We start from the raw sequence: 27,025 nt of genomic DNA on the forward strand, positions 1-27,025 counted from the left end.
GTGCTGGCATAAACTAGAGACAATTTCAACCACGGCAATTTTTGAGCCCTCAGTACAGCCACATGTGTTGGAAGTGAGGTATGCCATGATACTTTATGCATGTTGAATATTGCATGGAAGGGTTGAACCTTATTTTAGTCCCTTTTAGTGAAATTAGATAAGATGGAAAATTTGGAAGTGTTTCAGTTTGTTTTTTGGGTTTTTTTTTGGTGTTTGATTCACACAGATACCCAAAGACTTTTTTGTCTGAACAGCCTACTGAGAATCTGAAATCCATCCTCTTCCCTCATGTTGCCAGGCATGCTTTCCCATGCTAATATGTTAAGTAACTTTTATTGCACTGAAGAGCATATAAAGTTCACTGCTTTGCCGTGACCTTTTCTCCTTTAAATTGTTTCATCATTGTGACCAATAATGGACCAAAGAGAAGACGTAAAAATGTTAGAGACGTTTATTTCTAAGGAGGTTAAGCAACTTTTGCTATGCCCTTTTTGCATTCTTCCAGACATTCTAAAAAGAGACCGTAACATGACAGCGATGCCCCCCTTAATTACATTTTGTTGTCAGAGGAAGCATGCTTTAAAAGAACAGTAACCCAACACTCCTAGAGCTGAGGATTTCAATAATCTCAACCAGGTTCACAACATTTGGAAAACCCCAAACCTTCTGACAACTGACTGAAGCAAATTTTACGCATGCAAGAAATAAAGTAATCTGGCACAAGGTTCTGTGTTATGGGGTTTGGGCAAAAGGATCTCATTTCACTTTGCCAGATTTTCCTGAGCAGTTGGACAGATTTCACAATGGCAGTGGCTTATCAAAAATCCAAAACCTAGAGAAAAATGTACTCCTGCTGTGCTTGTTTTCAGTAATGTTCATCTCCATCAGGTACTGAATATTGCCAGTCTAGTATTGAAATGTTAATGACAGCCGAAGATTCAAAAAAAGGGAGATACCAGTGTAATTCAGTAGGGTTCACACTTGATCTCCTTCCTGGCCTTTTTTTGGTTGGCTGCTAAACCTGGTTGTATTGTTTTTATCACAGCTACTGGTAGCTTTGTTCATAGCAAAGAAAAAAATTGCCCCTGGGTAAATCAATTTTATATTTTTTCAAGTTCTGTAATGATTTTAGAAGATATTGTCAAGGAAAATAAATCAGATTTTCAGTGGACTGCTACAGTGATACAGGATATACAAAATTAAAACCCAGCAAGGGTGGGCAAAGGATAATGCATTGAATTTATGAAGAGAATACAATGCCAATGAGCGGCATGAGCATTTACCCAAAATACAAAATGTTGTCTGAACATATTCTAGAGTTCCTGTAGCATGCCCATTAGTTAGGTTGGTGAAACTGCTGGCCTTTTCTTGCAAGATGAATTGCCTTCACTCAAGACTGTCTGGGGAGCAGTGGAGCTGTTGTGGCATTTGCAAAAAAAAAAAAAAAAAAAAAAAGGAAAAAGAAGGGGCTGTATCTGTCTGCCTCCCTCTGGGAGGACACAGCCTCTGTGTCCTGGCTTCTGTACCTATAGAACAAACATGAATACAATCTGCACCAAAAGTAAGGTCCTAGCAGCAAAAGTTCTAGGACCCTACTCAGGGTTTAAGAAAAACCAAAAATATTGGTCCCAGAGCAGTTTTCGTAAGTTGCATCGGACTGAACTCTGTGCATTTTGGGAAAGGCTTGCAGAGCCTGTACAAATATCTACATAATTAAGATAAACCATGCTCATATTTTAGGCATCTACCATCAACTTTCATTGGCATGGTTCTGAATGATCCCTGTGGCCTAAAGCAGAATTGTCTGTTGGCTTGGTGTGAGCATTGAATCCTCAGGATCTGGAAAGTGCTTTACAAATGAAGCAGAGTAGGTGCAATACCCTGAGCAGCTCTTCCCATGGCCAAAGTATGGAATTTTAACAACTCATGAAGCAACCACTCACAAGAAGGATATAGAAGATGCGCAGATCTGAGGGCACTTATCCAAAAGGAAGGATGGAAGGTGCTTTTTGGAGGGATTTATGCAGTAAAAACACTGGAAACATCAGTGCATTTGGCCATAGTATTATGCTGGGCAAAATTGCTAGGTAGGGTGGGATGTTACCATTGTTCCCCTTGGATCTCCTTTGCTGGCCATGGAAAGAAAACAAAAAAGAAAGGAGAGGGTTTTAGTATTTTGCTTTGATAGCTGCTTTCATAAAGACAAAATTAGTTTAAAAAAAGGTAAAAAGATGAAGGAAGAAACATAAGGATATTGAGAAAAAAGGCAATTTTGCTCTGTGCCTGGGAGGGAAAGAGGGGACTCTTGTGGCACAGTGAGATGTGGGACCTGCTGGGAGGAGGATGGCCCAGAGCAGTGTGTGGGGCTGTGCCCCATGGAACATTCCTGAGGAGCTCAGCCTCGAGTGCCTTGTGGCCAGTGTGGAGCTGTCCTGGTGAGCACTGCACAGCAGGAGGTTGTCAGGGCAGCTTTGCCACTGGGAGCCAAACCATTCCAGCTGCCTTTGAGAGACCACAAATTCTTGCTGCACCATGCCAAGGGAGGCTTCAGAGAGGTTTGTTTTTCCTTTGTGAGATGTGGGCCCTAGATAGACATCCAATCATTTCCTCACTGCAGGCTCTTTGCAGCCATTCCCATCCAGAGCATTTCCATCTGAGGCTCTTTGTTTGGGGACTGTAGTCCTGGGGCTCGTTCAGTAAATCTGGGATAAGAGAAAGAGCTCCGACTCCCTGAATGCTGCTTTAGTCAGGGTTACTCAGGTTGAGAATCTGGCCTTGCCCACCACTTCAACATTCTGTTTTTTCAGCATGTGTCTCTTACTGTTCTTTTCTCCACATTTCTGCCAAGGCAATTTGTTTCTATGATGTGACCCAAGTGCAAAGTTTACCAGATAACACAGAGGAAGGTGTCCCTTTTACAGTTCTGGAATTCTTCTATCTTGAGATATCCAAGCTTCCCCTCAGAGGATTCAGATCCTGTGCACCTCACAAGCATGAGTTTTGCACTTGAAAAAAAGATTATTATATCTCTGACTATATTTTACTCTTGAAAAATTTGTTTAGGAGGGATTTTATTAGTGATCACAAGACATTTCCCTAATCTTGGATTTGCAAATGCTCAGATTTTAGCATTGTAGAAGAGTGTTTGGGAGGAATATTTTATTGCATATCTATTGCTGCAATGTCTAATTTTCATCTTTTCTGCATTAGGCACTGTAGGGAACAGAAGCTAAAATGGACAAGTAAGTAAAATTTTGAGGTCTGACTGGTTGCGTGAGACAGTCACATTCTTGGAGCAATAAATAGCTCCTTCTAGCTCATGATGTGCTAGCACTATTGAGGAAGCAATAACATGGGACTGGCCCAAGTTAATGATATATATTAAAGGAGATTATGCAGATATCAAGGACATGTTTAGTAAAGCATCTATTGTCTGTATCTATCACCACAACATTCTGGCTAGTGTTGGGAAACATGGAAAGTGTGAAGTAGGAGGAGAGAAACGCAATCTGCATTTGTTGATTGCTTGTTGACAGCAACTAAGACATTTGCTGAATGCTTTAAAATTTTTGTAATTAATTGTGGGGATTGTTTATGCACCACCTATAAAGCACATTCTAATCCTGTTTCTGGCTGCCAGAGAGGGGAAGGATGTCACAGGGAAGGATGTGAATCTTCAAGTGAGCATTCATGTGAAGGACAAGGAGCCAAGACACTTAGCACTAAAGCCTAGTCCTGGAATAATTTAGGCTACAGAATGATCTTCACGAAGGAAGCAGAGATTGTCTTTTGGTGGCGGCAGGAGAAAACAGCTGTCTTGGAATGAGGGCCTGCCATGAGCTAGGCTGGAGATCTGTGTCCCAATGGACATGTGTCACCCACTGTGAGTGGGTACCCACAGCTCAGCTGGGTCCCTGACAAAGGCCAAAGTGCTGGGGCAGATGGGGTGCCTTCAGTTCTGTCTGATTCAAACTTTCCTGAAGTTTGTGGAATGAAGCCAATCAGCCATGAATAAAGGGCTTTAATGACTATTTATTTTTCTAACATTTATATTGTAATTAAGCTGACATTTCTTAAAAACAAAATCTCCTCCCATCCCCCAGATTGCCATCAATCCTTCCAACAGAAGCATGCTGCAGTTTTATGTAAATTGGGACAAGGAGTGGGTGTGGAGCCATGCCAACACAAATGCTCATTTTTACAAGCATAGTCCTGAATGGGGGATGGAGTAGTCTTGTAAGTTCTGTGTTCTCTGTTGCTGCTATGTTAAGTTTTGTGCAGTTTTAGTTGTCCTGTCACTTTGTCTCTTTCTTGTAAATCAGATGGACTGCTTTGCTGTTGGTGTGTTGAGTTATAGAACAAACACAAACAAGAGTTTCTCTACTCTTTTTCAAACTGCATTTCAGTGCTGAAAAGGTGGCAGTTGTATCATGATTTACAGCTCCTATTTGGTGTTTTTAATTGGGAATTTACACGACAATTTGTGGCTACATGATTATGTTAAGATTATCTTATAAAAGATCTAGGACAGTTGTTTGTGAAACCCTGGGGGCACATACCAACCTCCTTAGTTATCTAACCAACTGTTGTGCTCCTCGGTTAAAAGAGTGGGGCCTTAAGAAGTGGTTTGATCTTCCTCTGAGAGGTTAAAGGTCGAATGACTCATAAATGAAGAAAGAGTGATTTAATCGAAGGAACCTGTGCTGTTATTGTAAAACAATATTCACCAGTGATGGTACACTGCTGTATAAATGACAAACTGCACAGCGATGGAACTTGTTATTACATCATTGGAAACTTCACCTGCACTACATTTATGGCTCCATAAACACAGGTTTATTTAACAGCTGTGGGAACACCTATGGCCACTTTGTGTTAAAGGTCAGGAGTCCTAAATTTCAGTTTGCATGTTAGTGCTCATGGGTGAGGTTCATAAAATATGATGACTAGCAGTGAGCGATCAGAACATAACCAAAAAGTAATGTTGAGACAAATGTGCTAACACAGCCATTTATGCTGTTCTGTGTTCCCTGCAAGTGCTTGGGAGGATTGTTTGTTTGCTGAGTGTTGCTCTGAAAACAGATCTATATCACTTGGTCACAACTCTGTCTTCCTCTCAATGGGAGCCGTAATTGTACCTGCCACTAAAGTTAGACTCCAACAGAGGTCTGCCTTCTAGGATATTTTTAAAGGGGGGCAGACAAATCCAGCTTATTTCAGGATATGAATTGAAGGCAGTCATAAATACAGCAGCTGCTCCTCAGTTCCTTTGCCAAACTAGATGATTAAAAATATTAATATTTATTCTTGAAGTTGCCGTGTTAAACACTGGGGCAACTGGCTGACTGAGCTGTGAGCTATGTATTGCCAAGTGAACCAAATAAAGAAAATTGAAAGGGAAAATAATGTGTACTAATGTAAATACTTTTCACATGAGAGTGTGGTTTTACGCAGGTGGTGTCTTGTTGCAGTAGGTCCTTCATGGGAGTACATGGCCACTCTGTAAAGGATAAAAAATAACTGCTGAATTCTTTTTTGTACACTTGAAGCATTTGAAAAGTTAAACTGGTCTCCATTTGGAGATTAAATTGCATATAAGCTGTGGGAGAACAGGAATCTCTCTCTGGTTTGTGCAACATTGTTCTTTCTCAGCTCTGTTCCCGTGGCCTTGTCTAACTCATGCCACACATGAATGTTGGAGTGCTGCTTTACATTCCCCACCCATGTTATTGCTTTAGGTGTTGTACGGTTGCTCAGTGAATGGTAGCAGATTTTTAACAAATTTGCAACAGCAATCTGGACTACTGAAAGGATTATGACTAAACCAATAAATTACTGTTGTCTGCTTTCATCACACGACAGATTCCCATAACCCAGGCCAGTGTGGCTGAAGATTTCATGTTGATAAAGTTTACTGGGTTTACTTACATTTTAGAAATACTATTGCTCCAATAGATTTATAAATAATTGTTAGTCAAAGATCAAACAGAGATAATTACTGGGTTTTTGCACTTTTGGAACACAGATGAGATGATTAGAAAAAATCAAAAAAGATATGAAGCAACAGTGAAGCTTCTCTTAAGCAATGTCAAACGTATCTTTCTTGTTCAACAGCATTTTGTATCTTCATCAATAATCTCGCCAATGGTCATATAATTAACTATGCTAATAATGCTTCTTTTAGCATTTTTATTACTATTATTGCTGTGAACCTGCTTAGGAGCAATCCACTGTAATTAGTAATTAATCTGATGGTTGTGTTGGCCTATGCAAACATGAGATGGAGCATGTTGATTTAACCACAGCAGCCCCAGTCTCTGCTGCACATGTTGCTTCTGCTCAGCCTGCAGCTCTTGCTGGCCCTGCACTGCCTGGGAATGAGGGCTGCAGGCTCCCAGCTGCCACCCTGGGGACAGGGGATGGGGACAGGGGCTGGGGACAGAGCAGCCCCTGTGTCACCTCATCAATCCTGCTCGGCCGCTGTGCCTTGAGAGCACTTCCCCGTGCCTTCGTCAGAGTAGAGAGGGAAATGCAGCAAGCACTCCTGTGAAATGCCTTGTTGAGTGTTTAATATAGAAGTGTTTCCACTCAGGTTTGGTGTTTCACATGGAAGCCATTTCTTTCTCACTTTCTAAACACTGCATTTGGTTCTCTTTTCTTTAAACTTCCCCCAGTTATCCTCATCTGGTCACTCTTGTTTGCTCTGGCTATCTTTTAATGCTAGCATTTGCCAACATCCCACATTTTTTTTTTTTCTTAGTTTAGAATAGGAAACAAATGTGATAATATTTGTTGGCAAGTAGTGGTGTTCTTGTGGCAATTGCACTGAGCACTAACAGCAAAGGACTGGTGAAGAGAATTGAGAATTGCCATTTGAACTTTTTTTTTTTCCTTTTTAAAATTATTGCTCATGGCCCTTCAGTATTAGAATTGCTACCATGGGGTTGTTTGTTTGTTTGTTTGTTTGTTTGTTTTTTGTAGAGAGTACATGGTAATGAAAATGAAAAATATCTTTTAAAGTGATTTTGCAAGACATGACTTAAGCACCTTGGAAATCCAGTCTTGCCTTGGCTTTATCTCCTTATTGCCATTCCCTGTTGCAAAAATGCAGCAGTAGGTACTGATCTCTCCTTCTCAGTGCATATTGTAATTATATTCCCTGTTTTATACCACAGCTGAAAGTTTCTGAAATTCATTACTAGAAAATGATGTGTTTGTGTGTCCCTATCATAGCCCTCATCCTTCTGTAAGCAAGAGTTAGAGCAGAGCATTCAGCAAACAGACACAGACCCTGCCAAGAGCCTGGTGGACTGTGAGGTGGCTCTAAGCCACTATAAGGAAGGAAAGTGATATTAAGCCAGTGAGTGGAAAAATTAATTTAAAGTGTTTTGTAATGACATATAAGTGTAAAAGCTGGATGCACAAATCATGTTTTGCTACTCAGAGCTAAAATTCATAGAAAAAGGTAAAAATATATTTTTCGATCCAGCACTTACAACATGAAGCCTAAACCTGCCTAATCCTGGCTCCACATAATCAGTAAAATACCTGTCAAAAGTCTGTCTATCCGGAGGTATTTGACACTTTGTAAGTGCCCCTGAATTATCAGTCTTAGCAACATACACCTCTGCTGAGCTGTGCAAATACAGCAAAAGGTAGGGTTCTGGTGAAACCAGTATTTACACACTATCTCAGTGTTGGAAGTAATTAATCTTCAACTGTATGAGGCTCTTTGTGATGTAAAGCAAGTGCTGACACTTTTGTGTAAACATGAAGATTAGCATATTTACAAACTGGTAGATGTTACTTTGATCAGTGGCTGCTTGCACTGGAAAGGCATGCTGGCATGTGGGTTTGCTCTTCATGTGACAAAGACGTCTAATCCTTTTACACTATTTTCAGATCCATATTTAGAATTCTGACTTGTGTTTTCTCTATCCACTTGAGCTCACTGTTTGGTTTGTTTAGCAGTGTTCATCCACTCTTTATACTCACCAGTGATTCATTCCAGTTTGTTTTCTTTGCAAAGCAAGCAGTAAAATTCCAAAGTAGTAAATGACCTGGGTGAAAAAACCCGTAAACTCCTTTCAATTTAATTACTAAAGCAAATTGGAAACACTTGCAGTCAGGCTTTTTGATGGCCTGTATAAAGATCTTCACTGTTTTCTTTCTGGCTTTTAAGTAAGTTAGTGTGAAAATTAGTCAACCAAGCTCCAGCCTACTTCTAATGCTATTATATCGAGACATTTGTTTCTGTGTACATTAAAACTCATCTGGAAGACTTTGAAAGAGGCATCCTAAATGCTTGTTTTTGTTCATTGTAATTTAATGGCAAACTGTAAACAATACATAATTCATTTTAGTGCAAATTATAGCTTTACATTTTCTAAACTGGTTAGTGACAGGACATCTTGTGGTAACAAGATAATGACCCGAGCAGGTTAGAACAGGCTGGGTCTTATCTTTTAAGAAGGATGAAATAATGTTATGACATTGTCAGCATATTGTCTAACATGCTGGGATGCTAACAGCTCATTACTTATGTGCAACTCATCTGTCTGAGTAAACGATTGCAAGGCTGGCCCTCCTCGGTGTAGCTGGCGAGCCCCAGCACGCAGGAGATGTGTGGCTGAGGTGGGCCCACACACAGCAGAGCTGGGGCTGCAGCTGGGGGTGGGTGGGGTTCTGCTGCTCTGCTCAGCACCACGGCCTCCGTTGGAGCACTGAAGGCAAATTTGCTCAGCCTACCCACAGACACTGGAGATGGCAGATAGATCTGCTTGGTCTTGGAAGGTTTCCTGCTTTCCTCTGGCAAACTGGAGCTTTGCCTCCATCCTCAGGCATACCTGTTAACTTGTCAAAGATGAGGAAACTCCTTCTCACCAATCCACTGTGTGCTAGAGGGTGTCATATTAAGTCCTGATGCTTTAGCCATTTGACCTGGCTCCTATCCACACACTAAAACCTCAGAGCTGATTTTAGGGCTTTGACCCAGTTTCCATTTGACAACAGCTCCCAGTGATGAATGAACAATTCAGAGACACAGCTGCCACCCTCCTGATTGCCCTTATGGCACAACTGGAAGCACTCGTCCAGCATTTTACCAGTGGTTTAAGCTGATATATTTGTTTGTAAAGTTCAGGTGCTGAGAGCATCCCCTTCCACCCCACAGTGCAGTGGTGCAGCTGCTGTTGGAAGAGTGCAGCAGGCACCTGGTGGTGATAACAGCTTCAGTGAGATTGACTACAGCCCTCAGTGGCTGTTCCCCTTGCCCAGACCAGTGGGCTTCCCATGCAAAATGAAAAGAACATTTAATCTCAGCCATCTCTGTGTCTTTCAAAGGGATCAGAGTGATATATATAATCTCACATACTAAAGGACCCCCACCAGCTTTCCAGCCAAGCAGGACATCTATGCTCACAAGGTTGGCCTGAGTCTCACTGATGGGATATTAGACTTTTTACATTGTTAAGAAACAGTTGTGAATAACACATAAGAAAGACATATAATGATGTCTTTTGTAGTACATTCATTTTTCCAGGGCCAGTGTCTCACTTAGCATTTTCCTCTTGAAATATTGTGGTCTGTAGTCTGCAGTCACACACATTTAGAGAAAGTTTAGTTTCATGGAGCTGCCCCATTTGTAACTAATGTATGAACAATAGCAACAGGATCTGTGTTTTGATTGCTTGTTAAGCAAAGTAAGCAGGTGAAGTGCTCAGAAAGAAAACTGATATACTTTTCTCACGTTGCTTGCAGAGCATCACAGGTATGTTAGATCTATTACTGATTAAAACTCTTGTTAAACTGAGGATCAAAAAGAAATCTTGACACCTCATTTAGCTATTTTCATGGCTGGATTAGCCTAAATAGAACAACTTGTCTATATGGGAACAGCAGAGACAATTTTAAAGATATATTCTCATCTGGGCAGAGAAACTGTGAGTAGAGTCTTCAAATCAGGAGGGATGTATTTTGTTTTGTTGCAGTCATGAATATTATTGGGTGAAATCTTGACCCCACCAAAGTCAATAAAAGTTTTTCTATGGTTTTCACTGAAGCTTAATGTATTTTCTGTTGATATTTGAGGGGGAAAAAAGCAACAACTTTTGCAGGTTATATTATTGCTTATTTAAAATGGAATACTTTGTTGGATATTTATGAACTAATACTGTATTAACAGAAGATTTCCTAAGTATATATTAATCTCTGTGGTTTACTAAAAGCTTTCAATATGTCTGGATCACTTTTAATTTAATAGATTAGCGGACAGGTAGTTAATGTGCTAAACAAAATGGAATTTTGTCTGTTTTCCTCTCAGTGTCATTATTTGTCTTCATTTTTTCTGCATTGCAAGCGTTCAGCAGTTTTGCAACTTAAATGCAGGAGCAGACAGGGAACAGTCTGCAGCCATACTGCAAAATAAGCCTGGATCCTTCATGTTTTCAGTGTGAGTACAGGTTTCTGAATACAGGCAGTGGAAGAGCCCTTCTCTGGGTTGCTGAGCCTGGGCTCTCTTGCAGACCCAAACAGATAGTAGCTTGATGACAAGCAAGGTAGGCTTGGACTCTTGGGATTACAGCCTGAGTAGGGGCTGAGAGTGTGGAAGAAATGTCTACAAAGGCTGCAGAAAAGGAATTGAGTCTCAGTGAAGCTGGGAAGCTGCAGTAGTCCCAGATCATAGGATTTGGGTCTGGCAAGCTGATTATTCAGCTCTGCAACACTCAGAGCCCAGCCATGAACATCATATGAACTTTGATGTTTTTAATGTTGTCCATGGCTGGGCTGTAGTCAGCAGGACTGACCCTTTTATGCTCTCACAGGTCTTTTTTTCCTGACAGTTTTATGGGCATAAATAGATAAAAGTCTTCATCTTAGGAAAAGCATGTATTTAGGAATTTTAAGATGCTAATTTCATGTTGCCCTTGAGCATTTTCTGCAAATGTTAGCATGCACATACTATTTCTGGTGATTAAAGCAAAGTATTTTGACTTTAAAGTGGCATCTTTGGAATAAATGTGTCTTCAAATGATTTATGCATGCCATTAGGATTTAGTGCTGGTAGTTGTCCTGGGAAGCCTGATCTGGTCTTTCAAGAGTTGTCTTAGCTTTATCAGTCCATTTACATGTGGTCATATTTCAACCTCCAGGAGCTTTAAAATGTTTAGTACACAGAACACAAATTTAAGCCTGTGTTTGTTTTTATTGGTGGAACCTCTTTCCTTTCTTCAACATTCTCAAATGTTCCCTGGTTTAAGTAGAGTTATCTAAGGTAATCCACTCTTGCCCTTACCAGGGATATTCCACTTTGTTCATAAGCACATAACATAACTCTAGTCCCCTGTGATTTTATTGTGAAATTAAAACCCAGACACTCATCCAGATGTCTTAGAAGATAAGGGCAGACCTAATCCGTGTGTCACAGAGGACTTGAGGAGCAGGAATTCACCTATACATCATCACGTTGTTATTAGCCTGGACCATGGCAAGCCCAACACAAACATTTTCCACAGGGCTTGCATTCAGGCTTGGCAGTGTTAAGAAAATACCCTCCAGCAATGTGTTATTTTAGGCTGAAACAAAAGTAGACATGAATGGCAAGAGGAACAGAGAAGTATTGTTTTTATTTTCAATGTGAACCCATAACTTGTGTTAAATGAAAATCTAACCAAGTAAGATGTAAATACCATCGTGTTCAAATGAGCTATCAAATATCAACACATTTATTTTGTGATGGAGCACTGATGCTTGTCTTAGGCACTGTGGGAAGGGCAATTTAGATAGTAGAAGCCAAAAGCTTTATCTGATTAAAACTGATATGATGATTGATTTTGACAGAGAGAAATCACTTCCAGTGCAGAAAAAAAGGAGGCAACAAAAACATTGTGCATTTTTCATTAATATGAATGGTGCCATTGAAACTAGAAACAAAATGTGGGCTTCTGAAAGAGGTAAAACTTTACCTCTGTCTTTTGCAGTTCTGTCACAGAAGTCACCCCAAAAGCTTCCAGAATGATTTTATAAAATTCCAGGGTAAGGATGAGAACCAACATCAGGTGACTTGCCCTGCACAGCCTCCCATTTCTGTCTGTTCCTGCCCTCACTTGCTGTTTCTCCATCTTGCACTGGGAGCACTCCCAAAAGTGTGCAGGGGGATGCTACAGGATAGCAAGGAGCAGAGTTTGTGATCAAAGCAGTAAACTGGGAGTTAGCTGGTTTGGATTCAGCTCCTGCCTGTGCCACAGATGTTCTGCATTGCCAGCCATGGCAGGCTCTGTTTTTGACAAAACTCCTCCTGTGCTGAGAGCCAGCGAGAGCCTGGGATGCCATTGGATGCTGGGAGACAAACAAGGCTCACCCACTGGCTGGACATTACACAAGTATATTTAGAGAGCTCCAGTGGCATGCAAGCTTTGTGGTGTCCTTCAGCACAGGGCTGAACTTCTTGCTTATAGTCAGTGCCTCAGTGCTCCCTCCCACCAAGCAGGAAAACTGCAAGGATTTTCACTTTAACATTTGTGCAACATCACTGTGATGTAAGGGACACTTCAGTGCATGTCTGCTAGAAGGAGAGGCTACAGCTTTGAAGTGAGCTGCCCAGAGTTGGTGCACTAATTGAATAGTTGGAGTCTCACAAGTGTGAGAAAGTGTCCTGGAAAAATCTTCAGAAAAAAAAAATCTGTAATAATGAATTCTAAAGGCTGCTACTGTGCTCTTTTGGGGGTTTTGGGGGATTTGTTTGTTTGTTTGTTTGTTTGTTTTTAATATGAATATTAATGGTAAATTAATGCACAAGTACAAATGAAAATCAAAACTAGAAGAAAGGGCTTCAGGCAGGACAACCAGTTTCTAAAATGGAATGTGGCTTTGATTTTTTTTTTCTGTTTTGGGAAGTGATCCAGGTTACCCTAACAGAAAGCAGAGACACTTTGTGGCTGGGGTCTCTTTGTGCACAATGCAATGGCAAGGCAGTTCAAGACCAGTTCATCTGTGTGAAAATATGACCCTTATGAGTCTGGAGGTCATTGAAACCACGCTTAGGGCATGCTGGTCATTGCTTTAGGGTCATTTTGATTTATGTGCTTGGATTTTCCACTTCCAGAAGAATAAAATGTGGCTAACTGTCTCTTAGTTAATGCTCATTTTTTGTTGGCAATATGTATTTTTTTTCCAAAAATATGCATTATATGAAAAATCTGACAAATTTAATGTAAGTATGTAAAGTTACATCTTTATGAAAGAGGAATATATTCACAGTGATAATTAGGAAAAAAAAAGCATAACATTTGATTTCTTTTCTTTTTTTGTTTCTTTTAAGCAATATACAAGCTTCTCTCTTCTCTAATATTTAAACATTGTGGTTTAAGAGTTTAACAGTTTTTGTAGATTTACTTTAAAGGTTCTCACGTGAAAGATGAAATTGATGTTTACACAATTTAATGAATGGGATAGTTGAGGCAGAGGCAGAATCAGCTAAAAGAAATGTGTAGCAAACCAGAAAGTTAATAATTGTTTACCTCCCTAACTCCTGTCCAGCTTCAAAAGTAAAATGAATGGAGGCTTTAAATCTGCTTTCTTAGTACAAAAATGGCAACTGCTTCCCTGCTGAGATGTCTTGGAAGTGTTGCCACAGATGGCAACCACTGCACAGAGAATTTGATCTTTAGTACCTCTTGAAGTCTGGTGGGGCTTTCCAGGCTTTCATGATGGCTCTGGACACCAGTGCTGGAATGTCCTCCTGTGCATTTCACATGCAGAAGCTGGTACCAAAAACTTCCCACTGTACAGTTTATCATGGTGAGGGAAGTGGGGATCCAGGAGGAATTAGGGTGCACTGCACACTCTGCCTCTGACACAAGGGAGAAGGGACAAAATATCATCTCAGCTGACACCAACATTTTTTACCTTGATCACTTTTCATTATTAATTTCAGTGTGATTAACACAGGGGCACAGGGGGCATCTGAGTCAATTTTTCTGGATTTTTTTCTGTTTTTCTGTCAGACATTTAATAGCTCTGGCTTTAGTGTCACTTGTTCCACTGGTGTGTAAACAGTCTTCCCCTGACTACTTGCCATCCTAAATATTTCTATAAACTGCTATTCTAGTACTTCTATCAAACTCCTTAATTTGTCCTATAAGACCTTCTAATTCCTTGAAACTTTTTTAAAAAAACCTATTAACATCTCTGCCACCTGCTTTGCATGTGACTGCTGAGCAGTTTAGTAACAAAATTTGAATATGAGCAAACAACACATTTATGACTGTGCTGTAACTTCACCATTGTATTCCTTGTCCCATTTGTTAGGGAGTTTTACAAAACCCAAAATGGTCTATGAACAAAATGTGAGGCTGGAGAGGCCACAATTATGAAATGTTCAACATGCTGCTCACTACTTGTTCCTTGGAGTAAGTGTTTCAAAGGCCTTCTCCTTCAAGACATCCTAAAGGCTGCTTAATACTCTCTTAGTTGTCATTTCTGTCAGCACTCAGCTCTGTGAAGAGTTGCTGAACTAAACCGTATTAGCAGGTCTTTACAATTATTTGTAAATGTTGGGATACTCAGAAGATTATTGCACTGGTACATTGCCTTTGGTGCCTGAGGGGAGCACAAATTATATCTTATCTGCAGGAATAGCACTGAGGAGCTGTCTTTATGAGATGCTCTGGTGCTCAACCCACTTCCAATCCCATCACTGGGATTGTCAGGGTACAATTTATATCAGTGAGCAGGACGGCCACAGCCTCTAACATTAGAGTTTCGCATGAATCTAATGCATGGGAAATGGATTTTTTTTCTCAAATGGATAAAAATATCTTCTCATCTGAAACCTTAAACTGATGACATTTCAGAATTCCATTTGGAGAGATGGAAAGGCAGATGATCTGTGGTTTTTAAAACTCTTTCTGATAGCTGGTGCTTCTTGTCTATAAAGTTAGTTGAAGTACTACTGAAACAGAGCACTTCAAACTTTTGCCTGCATATCTGACTCCACAAAGATTTGTCTATATTTCAAGAAAACTACTATTTTCTGAAACACATTAATTTTGGATTGTCAGGACTGGTACCTGGAAGTTACACTCCTAAAATTTAAAGAAATTATCCAGTTTACAAAAGCACTGAGCAACCTCTGAGTGCCATGGAAATTGTCCAGGATTTAGAGCTCTGGGAAAAGGTCAGGCTGGTTGTTTTGTAACCTAAATTTAAGCTCCTATGTACTAAAAATGCCAAGGAAGAAATATCCCCTATCATAAGCCAGTTCTTTAAAAAGAGACATACTTTTAACAACTGCCTAATTGAAAGCAAAACTTATTTCAGTTCATAGGAACATATTTATAGTTGTGTTTGTGCCATCTTGTAATTTGCTACTTGAAAGGAAGTCAATTGTTGCATAACTCTACAGGCCAGTGGGCCATTTCCCTTGGCTCCTAAAGTAGAAATTAAAATTTGTTTTATTCTTTATAGTTACATATATTTTTATTTATTATCTGCTGCTGGGAGCTGCTGAGTGACCTGCTGGCGTGCCCTGTGGATCTGGCTGTGGGAAAGACTGACTTGCTAAACTCTCTTCCATACCAGGGCAGGGAAACAGGAGCCTGTCAGGAGCTTCCTTCTGCCCATAACGTGAGGCTCTCCGAGACTGTGTGCACTGCCCGTGGTGCAGGCTGGCACTTCAGGGCATTATCTCACCAAAGAGTCACTGATACAGGTTCACTTGAGACTGCAGCCCCTTCCTAACTCATTCTAAGTGGAGCATGAAGAGCTTCCTATCCATAATGGGAGTGAAATCCTACCTTGCTCTGGCTTGGGCTTTTGCCATGGCGTTGGGTGACGGCAGATTTCATCACTGGATGGTGCATCCTGACATGGGTGTGAGAGTGTGATGGGGCACAGAAACCAGGAGCAGGGCAGCAACCTAGAGGCTGTCAGGTGTTGTAGAGAGAGACACACCTGAGTGGGAGTGAAGACAGGGACACGCAAATGCGGCCTAAAAAGGGTTCCCTTGAGTGCCAATTTTAAGACGTGAGCTCAAATTTTCTGTCTGTATTAGCCTGTGTTTGGGTCTGTTTATTTATACTTTATCATGTGAAACATGGTAGAGAACGATGGTTTGTTCTCAGTCAGGGCAATTATTGTACAGAATTGTACAGAATTAGAGTGTAATTCACAAATGGATGAGACCTTGTCAGAACTGCTTCTTTTGGAGCAGAAAGGGATGTCAGATGAAGCTGTTCAGAGCTTGACCCAGTGGGACCATGCAAACCTCCAGAGATGGGGACTTCACAGCCTCCTGGGGGACCCTGCCTGGATGGCCCCTGGGAATAAGAAGCACATCCTGACAGGGCATGCTGGCAGTGCTAATGCTCCCAGGCCCCTTTGCTTTTTTCCACCTGAGAGTGACCTCTGTGACTGTCACATGAAGTCAAGTACTGACTGCATGACCATTCCCTTCAGACAGAGTCTATGACTTTTGAGTTTCTCTTCTTTTCCATTTACCCAGAAGAGATTTTCCCAAATTTTCTGAACCAGAAGTAGATGTGTCACTCCAAGGCCAGGACTGAAGAGCACCAGCCATCCAGTGACTGCGTGACTTGGCATGGCTGATCCTGCTGGATCATTTCTTGCCAGGTCCACAGCGTCTTTCCAGCCATCGTGCCCTGTTTAATCTTTGTCTCTCAGAATTGCTGAGTTTGCCCATCCAAGCTTTCTATGTTTAATGTTTTCTATAAACTTCCCAGCTCTTGGAGTCATATGAAAAGCTTAGCTATTAATAAATGTTTTTGGGCTTTGGAGGGGTAGAAAAGACCTTCTGAGTGTGAATTTCAAATGCAAGCTTCACAAACAAATACAATGAACTTTTACATTCACTGAGCTTTAACATCTCCTGGTTTTCTAGGGCATCATTTCTGACTTGTGACTACTGGAGGTTGGCAGCACTGCTGCTGCCTCTCTGTGCATTGAGGCTGCATTTATGTCGCTTGGTTTGATACATTCCTGGGAGACTTATTTCTACTTTCTGTGCATTTAGCTACAGCCTGGGCAAAGCAAGAGAATCTATTTTTTGGTTTATTGTTCTTCTTTCCCCTTACTTTAGTTTCAACCTTTCTACTTTTTAGGATAATAATTTGGCTATTATTCTGAAACATATGTTCACTGTTGAGTATAATTATTGGTGTTAAGTTGTGCAAATCACTCAATAATTGTATACAAATTGACACTGGATGAACTGGAGGGATATTCTGATAGCAGCCTGTAAAGAATTACAAGGAAAATCAGAACATGTAATTTTTTGAATCTGTGTGCAATTTGTGAACATTTGCACATTATTTTTTTTTCTAAGTTATTTTCTGGTGTCACACATATATTGCTTCCTCTTGAAAGTAGAGGAGGAATTTAAAGCTTTCTGTGAATTTTAAAATCAAAGTTTTTACTTCTATTGTGAAAGATCTTAGAGGTGTTATGGAAAGTAACAGGTGAATGAGGTTGATATCCAAAGTCAGTGAGGTCAAAACTAATGAGATGGTTGTCAATTTTGTCAGAGGACACAATTTTACTGACTTCTACTTAAATTTTTCATTTCTGATTAATAGGAAGATATGTACTGATTTGTGGATCATGGCCAAAGACTTTGAAGTCTTGTAAATTGTATTCTACAGGTTTTCTAAAAGAGAAAAGACAAGAACTCTTTTCCCCAATGAGGTAAATGTGTGACTATAATACCAGTAAAAGGATCTTTGAAGTGTTTTTCTTCACATGCACAGAAATCACTTAAGTATAAGCCACTAAAGAACCACACCTGGGAGATTTAAGGTGATTTTTTTGTTTGTGCTATGCTGGAATTTTTTTTGTTTCAGGAGTGTTTGTCTTATAGTGCATGGTTGAAGTGACCCTCTTAAATCTACCATTAAAACTTGAAATGACACAAGCCTGAATCATGCAAGCAAAAGGGCATTACCTTGAATTTGTGTGCTTAAGTCTCTTGGCACAGGTAGAACACCCAGAAAATAGTTTCAGTCACTAGAAATGTTCACAAATATTACAAGTGTGTCATTGTAGACCACAGTCTGAACATGTCTTCTTTCCTACCCAACAGTAGACTCATATTGGAATAGGTCCAGTGCTTCAATGAATTACAAACCTGTAAAATATTTCTTTTCCTCTGCCTGTGGTGGCTGCTCTTTAACCTGGCAGTAGACTAGATACAAACAAGTGCTTAAGGCTGGCTTGTGGGCAGATAAGCTGTGTGCATGGGAAGAGGGGCTGTGACACGGAGCCAGGCACCGTTCCTTGGCCACATATTGGAGCATGGTGCCAAAGGATGGGGAGCACCCTATGGCTGTGCTTGACACCAAACATGTCTGGGAGCTCCTTGCCAGAGCAGGTGGGCAAGAATAGCTCAGCTGGGAGCAGGTGAGAGGGTTCAGGCAGGGAAAGGCAGTCCTGGCTTTCCTGGCGTTCCTCCTGCGCTGCGCAGGGAGAGCAGTGCCAAACACATGCGCTGTTGGCATCTCCAGTTACTTCTACTTCTGTAAGGCAGGAACCATTCCTCTGAAGCCAATGGCACCTCATTAACATGAAACTGATGTGAATAAGAGGCAACTGGGACATATATGTTTCCATACCTTTATGCCATTGGGTCTGATTCTACTTCTGTTCACACTGGTTTGATATTGATACAGTCCTCTGGCTTTCATGACATGGATCTGCGTTTAACCTGGGTCAGCAAGATCTCAATCAGCTGCATTTACTTCAAAAAATATGTGCCCAGAGCTGTTGGGAAAGGATGGGTCTGTAAGAGAATAGAAAATGGGAAGTAAAAATAGGAAAGGGATCAAGAAACAGCTCAAGGACGGAGCTTCACATTTCTTGTGTTTGCCTACAGTTTGTTGCCTTTGTCAGTGAAAAATGGGAGAGATGAAAGAAGGGAATATTTCTTGAGTTAGAGGTTGTCTTCAGGCTGAGTAAAGCCCTGCGGTAAAAGCATGTTAGTCTTCCCTCCTTTTTCTATTTCAGCTGTTCTTTGTGTTGGGGAAAAAAAAAAAAACACTTCTTTGTTTTTTTCCAATACAAAATAGGAAAGGACTACAAGGAAACGGAGCAGATTATTTTTTCCAGCTTGCCTTAGGGTTTCCTGGATTTTTTGCTACTGTACATTTATTTAAAGTAACCCTATCTGTTTAAATACATGCTGATCTTTGGCTGCTCTGAGATCAGAATCAGCCCTGAAGAATGCCTTTTGCTCGCAGTCATTTCTGTATTGTCAGTCCTTCCTCAGCGCCCCCCGCCACGCTGACCTCCAGGGTATCAGGTGACACAGGATAAGCTGAACACATGTGGGCCGGGCAGGCAGCGAGTTATGATCCGAACCAGCACAGAAATTGGGGTCTCTTGTCAGTCTCCTCACAGATGACAAAATAATCTGCTTCCAAATGAACGTAGATGTAAGATAAATTCTCTGCCTGCTATTATATTTTTTTTTGCATTAGCCAAATGCTCTAAGCGTTTTGTGGCTTTGTCACCACCAATTATGAACTAAAATAACATCAAGTGCTGCAGAGTGCCATGATCCAAAACTCCTCTGTCTCTTCGCAGTGACATTGTGAATAAATAAAATCAGCTCCAATGATTCATTAATTCATGTTTAATAAGGCTTTGCAAAGTTATGTCAGACACTTGGAAAGGATGTCTGGAACTAAAAGCTCAATCCCTCAGTGTCTAACCCAGACGAGCTGACTCCTTAATTTTGCTGAAACAATATGTGCAGGGAAGGGTTTGTTGGAGCTCTGGAAAGTTTTCTGTTGTGTGCACTATTTAAAAATTCTGTGCAATTGTCATCATTATCTTCCCAAAATGAAAACAAGTCTTTTATAGTGAAACTTAGGACATTATGCAATAAACTAAAATTTATTGTTTAATTCTCCAACCAAGATTTTGCATAACAAATGGAATAAATTAAAATTTTTTGTTGGTTGTCTCAATTTCACAATAATCATATTTTTATTTGAGCAATGTGTGTATATCCTGAAAATACTTCAAGAAAAAATAAATTATTCAAATGGAGCAGCTTTACTGTAAATTATACTGCAATTTTTTTTCCTTAAATGTAATTTCTATAATATTCATTTGTTAGAATTGGTAAGATGCTTAAAGCTTTTAAAAAAGGGAAAATAATTTCCTTTTTATTGTCTAGACTCTATGTAAGTCATTGCTAATTAATACTGCCCTTTCTGGTGACTTTGCAGCAGGCAAAGCAGGCAAACTCAAACAAACCAATTATAAATGATTTTTCAATGTAAACTTTTAACAGTCTAGCCTAAGGGCTTGCTCAACATAAAAGTACAATTTAGAAAACATAAGTTTTAACTAAGGTCAGGATATATCAGGCCATGATGGATGTACATGTAAAAACATCTGACTGTGGAATGACAACATTTTCTTCAAGACTAAGCAAAGCGTTGGTGGCAGTGATAAGTAAAATGAAAAATAGCCTTGAATGAGCTGACCAGAAGGTTTGAGTTTGGAATCTGGGTTACTAGTTTGGGGGTTTTTCTTGAGTGCGTGTTGATTTTGGTTTCTTCAGAGTTTTGCAAATCTGACTTCCTGGGATACTGCAAGTAGTATAGTCTGAGTTTTAGACCTGTATTCTACAGCAGGGCCAAGAGAAAGTCAAGCTTTTAAACACCACCTTCTGCCTTGGGTCCCAGGTAGAAATCACCCCCCTTTCCTCCTGTTCCCTGTGCTGTGGGGGTGCCACACACCCCTCCTGTGTGTGATGCAGCACTGGCTGCTGTCCGTGGCACAGCTCATCTGGCTTTGTTCCTCCAGCTCCTGAGTGGAAAATGTCATGGCCCTGTGATGCAGAGCACTGTCCCAGTATATCCCACCACCACAGGTTTTAAAGCTTGCTCACCATTTTGGGGGAAAAAGTCTGGGGAGAAGAATCTGGTTTAAATAGGTGGTGGTTGACTGCTCCACACTGTCTTTAAGGCTCTTCATCCCTTATTGTCTGTCTTTCAACAGCCTGAGTGAAGCTGGCACAGGCTCCCATCATGTGCTGTATCTAATTTGGTAGAAGCAGTCACATGCCCGTAGTGTGATCTGTATCAGATTTGTACGGCTGAGTCATCTGGTATCAATTCTTGTGGAGCAAAGGCTCCATAGCTGCAGTCCTCACGTGTTCCCGCGGCTCCTGCTCCTGTCTTGTAGCTCATTTAGCCCTGCTCCTCTGCCCATTTCCCAACTCACCCAACACCTTTTCCTTAGCTTGGGTATATCTTTTCCCAGACACACGTGCCACCTCATCCTGGACTCAGCAGTTCAGGAAGTCACACAGACTTCCTACAAATATCACACGGATATTTGTAAATGATCTCTGAACCTCTGACTCTTTGCTGTTGTCATTGCATCCCTTCTTCCCCTTCAGGAAGATGGTAGCTCAAATAATTTATAATTGGTTTGTTTGAGTTTCCCTTCACACACTGTCTCCACAGCCTCTTGAAAAGAGAACAGAGAACATTGTTTCTTATCAAGCAACTTCTTTCTCTTTGCAGCTGAAAACTTTTCCTGGTCATTAGCACACCACCCTCTATGGCTGCTCCTGGCTCCTCCACTCACAAAAGACAGCCAAAGGCATACTCATGCTTCACAAAATGTGCATGGAAACCATACACTGAAGCTCGGTCACCAGTTTATCAGCCAGGCTCTGACTGCAGGTTTGTCATTTTGTTGAAGCAAAAACTGATTTTCTCAATGAAGTAAAGGCTCATTGATTTTATTTTTAACAAAAATACTGCCTCTTTCTATATTTACAAGAATTGCAACCTTACAAAACACATAGTGTATGTTCATAGCCATTGGCAAAACCCAATGGATGCTACTTGGAAAATCAAAAAATCACTGCTTAGTTGAATTAGAAACATTTATAACATCTGCAATCATACTTGTTTGTTCTCTCTTCTCGTGAGCAAAGTTGTTCCACTGGTGCGGTCTCCCCTCTTTCTTTCTTGTCATCTGTAATTACGTTGAAGGGATTAATAATCATGCATTTTATCCAGCGTCTCGGCTTGATGACAGGGCATTGTTTAATGAGAGCAAAATCAGTGTCCTGGCTCTTTGGGAGAGCTAAGGCTGTGCTTGCAGTGGAAATCATTGAAAATAAACATGTGGAAGCCTAAGCGCTCTTTAATAACTCCTTCTGCTTGTTTGGTTAGCAATTTTGATGATTTTGTCCGTTGTGCCTGGCTCTGCTGCTGCAGAGGCATGGTTATTTATGGTGCCAGAGGAGGTTATGATCTCCTTATATAAACTACAGCACAGAGGTAGAATATAGTCAGTTCTGAGTCATACTAAGTGTTTGAGTTCTGCAGCTCTAATGCCATTAGATCGAGAATTGGCCATTAGATTGGAACAGAATTTTTTAGGATGCTGTTTAGGATACTGATGCACCAAGCACCCAGAAAAGTTATGCATCTGTTGCATAGACAGGCGTTGTCCTCTCTGTAGCTTTTACTTCTGCTTAGGTATTTAGCTGATATTTGCAAATGGCAAGATGATGTTGCGAAGTGGCGTTGGAAGCAATTACTGGATTATTTCCTTCTCAGAGGTGCCAGGGGTTTAAGTGCAGAGTTTGGGACCGTGTGTGCTTGATCTGAAACAAAGGGTGTAAAAAGGTCTCTACTGGGTAAGATGCAGCCTGCCTGTAGCACTGCTGTCTTTGGTGTTACAAGCCAAGGAACATGGACAGCTTCCATGGGAGCTCTGAGAAAGTCTAGGTTTTATTGCAGCAGCAAGCATTCGCTCAAAACCCACTTTTCCTGTTCTCTCCCCGACAGGAATCTGGAGAAGCTTGGCTTTGCAGTGTGGGATGGCTGTGGCATTTCCTGTGCCACAGCTCAGCTGGGTCAGGGCAGGGAGGGAGAGTGATAATCCCCAGTAAGCAGCACCTGGCTGGCAGCATCCAGTGCCCAGAGGAGGATCAGCACAGGTTTCTCACAAGTGAAGTGAAATGTAACTAGAAATTAGGACAGAGCATGGAAATGCCAGTTACATGTACTCAGACAAATCCCCAGAGGCAGATCAGTGCTCAGGGTACCGATATGGGTGAAGGTTCAAGGCTGGGGAGCACCAGAAGATGCCACAGAATTAGTGCTTAATGCCCAGAGCTTTGTCTCATGGCTGTGGCAGTAGATATGCTGCTCTCAAATTTTTTGAGAACTTGGACTTCAGTCCTAACTCAGGCAGTGAATACACCTGCTGTGAACTTTCCTTTGGTTGGTATTCTCTCCTGTAAATGCATTGTAGAAGGACACTGCACAAGTGTTCCAGACCTTACTAATGAGGGAAGCAGTTTGGCTTCAGACCTTCCTCAGATACCCATCACATCATCAGACAGCCTGGAATGCATTCTGTGTTCTTGCTTTATCTGAGTGATTCAGATTTTTGCATGATATATTTAATTTGTAACTTATGTATATAGCAATTTGGATGATGTTTGAGTAGGACGTTTCCTTTTCTTGTTACTGCTAGTGTTTGAAATGATGAAAACTCAATCTTTCTCAAGGGAAGTACATGGGGAGGGCTAGCCAAGAGCTCAGGCTGTGAGTGGTGGGATGGCAGGGGCCAGCAGTTAATTCAACAAAACCGTATATTAATGTGGAGCACAAGAGAGGGATTTCTTTCCTCTTCTGTATCCCCTTTATTTTTCAACGACAGAAGCCACCTATGAAAGACAAGGATTAGCTTAGTTTAGCTCCTCATTCTTACAGATACATTCACACATTTACACCCCCACAGAAGCACAATGGTGCCCGAGGTTCAGAAATCCCAAAAACAACAGGAGGCTGGAGCCAAGACCCAGCCACCACCTACCCCAGTGCTGTCCCTGTGGTGTGATGGGAGTTCATTATATCAGCATACTTATAGCCTGTCAATACCAGCCCACACCTTCTCAGGCCCTGCTGTCCTGACAGCCTCTTGTCTTCCCTCTACTTGGCCATCAGCACTGACCCAGTGCCTTAACCCCACTTTTCTCCCACTCCACATCAGTGGTACTTGCACAACATCTGCTCTGAGATGCCTCACAAGGAAATACCCTGCAAATCTCCATGTGGTTTGCAGGATGAATTCCCTGATGACCCTCTCATTAATAGTTTTCCCTGCCAAATGCTGTTTGCTTTTACTTTCAGAACAGTCTGCATTAATGATTAGTTCCTCTACTTGGACATTATTTACATAAAGTATTGCTCTCATCTCACAGGCAGCAGCTCCACAATGACACTGAGCAAGGCCAGGATCAATGACCAGTGAAAGCAAATGCCAGACAACAGTTGTCTGTGCAGGACTCATTCATGGATAGCTGGGAATTTCCATACCCTCCTGGCTGCCCTGCCTGAGATGCTAAGTGCTTGAATATTTCACAGCAAAAAAAGTCCTGGGAAAAGGAGAAATATTTCTTGTGATAAAGGCTGGCTGCACATTTTGGGAAGATGAGCTTGTCAGGGATGTTGCTGCACTCAGGCTGAACCTGTGGGAAGTGTGCCTGTTCCTAATAAATGTTGTGTGTATTTATGTGGCAGTCATTGTGCTTTGCAAGGAGGGAGTCACAGAAATAATTAGTTAAGAGCGTGAGGTTTTTGGCACAGATTCCCTTTCTCAAGTAGCTATGATGTTCATATATAAGAAAAATTGATTTGGCATCTAGACAGGATTTCAGCACGCTCATGGTTATGGAAATCAGCTATGGGCATGGAAGAAATCTGTATATTGATTCATAAACTGACTTGATGACTTGTTCATGTTTTAACATTTTCATGGACTTTTACCCAAGATAAAATTGTCAATAAGTACCACTTGACTGTGCTACAGCACCATCTAAAATGGTGGGAAGAAAGCAGGGACTAAAAGGGATTTCCTATTAGGCAGAAGACTTTATTTTCTGTGCTAATTAATTTTTTCCTTAAAGATGGACCTTTTTTTCATTACCCTTGTGTTGCAGAGGGCTGTTGATTTAGAATATGCATGTAAATAACACCCAGTGAAAAATGGTTTCCTGTGACAGTCCCCCAGTTTCATGGACAATTTATTTTGCAAGAGCTCAGGAAAGCCAGTCCTCCTCCTGCTCACACCAGGCTGTGTCCATGCTGCTAGAACTGCCACAGCTGTGTGTAGGTAATAGAATGAGAATCACTTCACTTTGCTATTGTGCAGTAGGACAAAAGCCAATATGGCTTGCTGAGTCTGTTTTTCTCTCCCTGGCTGGAGAGGGGTGTGTTTAGTCAGCATCAGCACCAACCCGAGACTGCCTTGCAGAAAACACCTACTAAGAGACTGACTCCTCAGGAACATGTTTCTCTGCAGGTTTAAATCTTAATCCCTGAATTATACCTCTGCCTGCCTCATGGTTTTCTTTGGAAACCTTCCAGCATTGACCAATCCTGACCCCATTTGACTTAAGCTATGTGGGCTGGGAATGGAGGCAGGATGGCTGCTGGCCATAAGTGAGAGGAATGGAAGCTGTGCCATGTGCCATGTGCCACGTCACCCCAGATCCAGCGTGATAACAACGTGCGACCACATTCTGATCCCACTTGTCGCAGTGAGCCTCCATTCTGACTTCAGAAGGAATCCATGGGTGTGATGTAAGATGAGTCACAACACACACACTGTGCCACAGCAGAGCAGAATTTTTCCAATAAATACTGTCTCTTTTGTCAAGCCAGAAAAAAAACCCTGGAGACCTATACTATATCAAACTGCAAAATTCAGGAAAGAGGACCCATAGTAACTACATTTTTGAAGGTGAAGGTTGTTCCTTGCGGACTAAATCTTCCCTTACAACAGTTGGTTACTCATTTTCAGAAAATTTCTGCAAGTTTTTCCATTATTAGTGTGTAAGATTAAAAGATCTCTGGGGCCTTGTTTGACACTATTGTGTTTGGACACCACCTTACATACTAAAAGCACTCCACTCATGGAGAAACCAGGGAGATGTCTCATGTTGTCTCAAGGTGAGCTGCTGGAAGCAGGGATATTTTCATACTTTCAGAAAGAAAAAAGGCCATTTTATCATTTGGTAGCTGGCTTCTTGCTGATTATTAAACAGTCTGCCAAATCTGTGGTTAACAAGTGATTTAAATGTACTTTGAAGGCAGCTTTTGTTTCCTTCATTTGCTATTCTAAGAAAGAGCCCTTAAAATTAATTGACTGACAAACTGTATAATTGATGCTACCTACGTATCCTGCACTGGCCAAAACTGATGGGAGCCCTGGCATCTTGGTCAAGGCTGCTCTAAACCCTTCTGAGAACCTCTGCTTGCCCCCTCGTTATGCTCTTGGGTAGAAGAGGGCATGTTTAGTTTTCTGCTTACTCTATTTCCTTTTGTACTTGCTCATTTGCTAGGTGCATAAAGGAGAGGAGGTCATTTGTGCACATGGGATAAAGAGGTATTATGAATTCTAAAGTGTTTGCTTTATTGGGAAAAGCACAGTGAGCAGGAGAGCTCAGGAACCTAATGTGTGAATTTTTAATGAATGCTGTGCCATGTGTTTGTGCAGGTTTGTTTTTTTTTTTTTCCTACCTGTAGCAGCTTTATTCATTTGGGAGAGTACTGTGTACAAGATATTCTTTAGTAGTGTGCTGGCTGCTGTTTAGTTTTAATAAATTAAATCCTTTATATCAATGTAATATTCTTTAGACAAGCACTTCCAAGACAGATTAGAAATGAATTTAAGGGGATTAAAAGCTTCTCTTGCTAAAAACAATGTTTCAGATGGGAAATCCACTTATTTATGTCACTTTCAGTGGACTACATTTGGCTTTAATATGTTGCTACTGCTGAAGAAAGCAGTGCTTTGCCCATGACTGCAGCCTTTCTGCTCTGCTTTACATACACAGCAATGTTTATTTTCTTCCATACAGTAAGTCACTTTGGGGAAGATTGATGGCTTCCTGTAAAATTGCAAGAAACCATTTTCTTCTTATTTAGAGAAAACAAAAGATTTAATGAATTTGGCATTTTAAATAGCA

The 27,025-nt window shown here is 41.1% G+C and overlaps 2 long non-coding RNA genes across 9 annotated transcripts in view; one reads left to right on the forward strand and one right to left on the reverse strand.

Annotated features, from left to right (window-relative positions):
* Positions 1-27,025, forward strand: part of LOC146766425 (uncharacterized) — a 202,243-nt gene that overhangs the window by 88,540 nt on the left and 86,678 nt on the right. For all 7 annotated transcript variants that reach the window (XR_014957749.1, XR_014957753.1, XR_014957752.1 and 4 more), the window contains one exon: positions 1-27,025. This exon is cut by the window's right edge. This is a non-coding gene — a long non-coding RNA (uncharacterized LOC146766425).
* LOC110484400 (uncharacterized) overlaps positions 6,945-27,025 on the reverse strand; it is a 240,712-nt gene continuing 220,631 nt past the window's right edge. For both annotated transcript variants that reach the window (XR_014957755.1, XR_014957754.1), the window contains one exon: positions 6,945-27,025. This exon is cut by the window's right edge and continues 27,695 nt beyond it. This is a non-coding gene — a long non-coding RNA (uncharacterized LOC110484400).

The sequence above is a fragment of the Lonchura striata genome, chromosome 11, assembly GCF_050655825.1.
Source record: "Lonchura striata isolate lonStrDom1 chromosome 11, ASM5065582v1, whole genome shotgun sequence".
Lineage (NCBI taxonomy): Eukaryota > Metazoa > Chordata > Aves > Passeriformes > Estrildidae > Lonchura > Lonchura striata.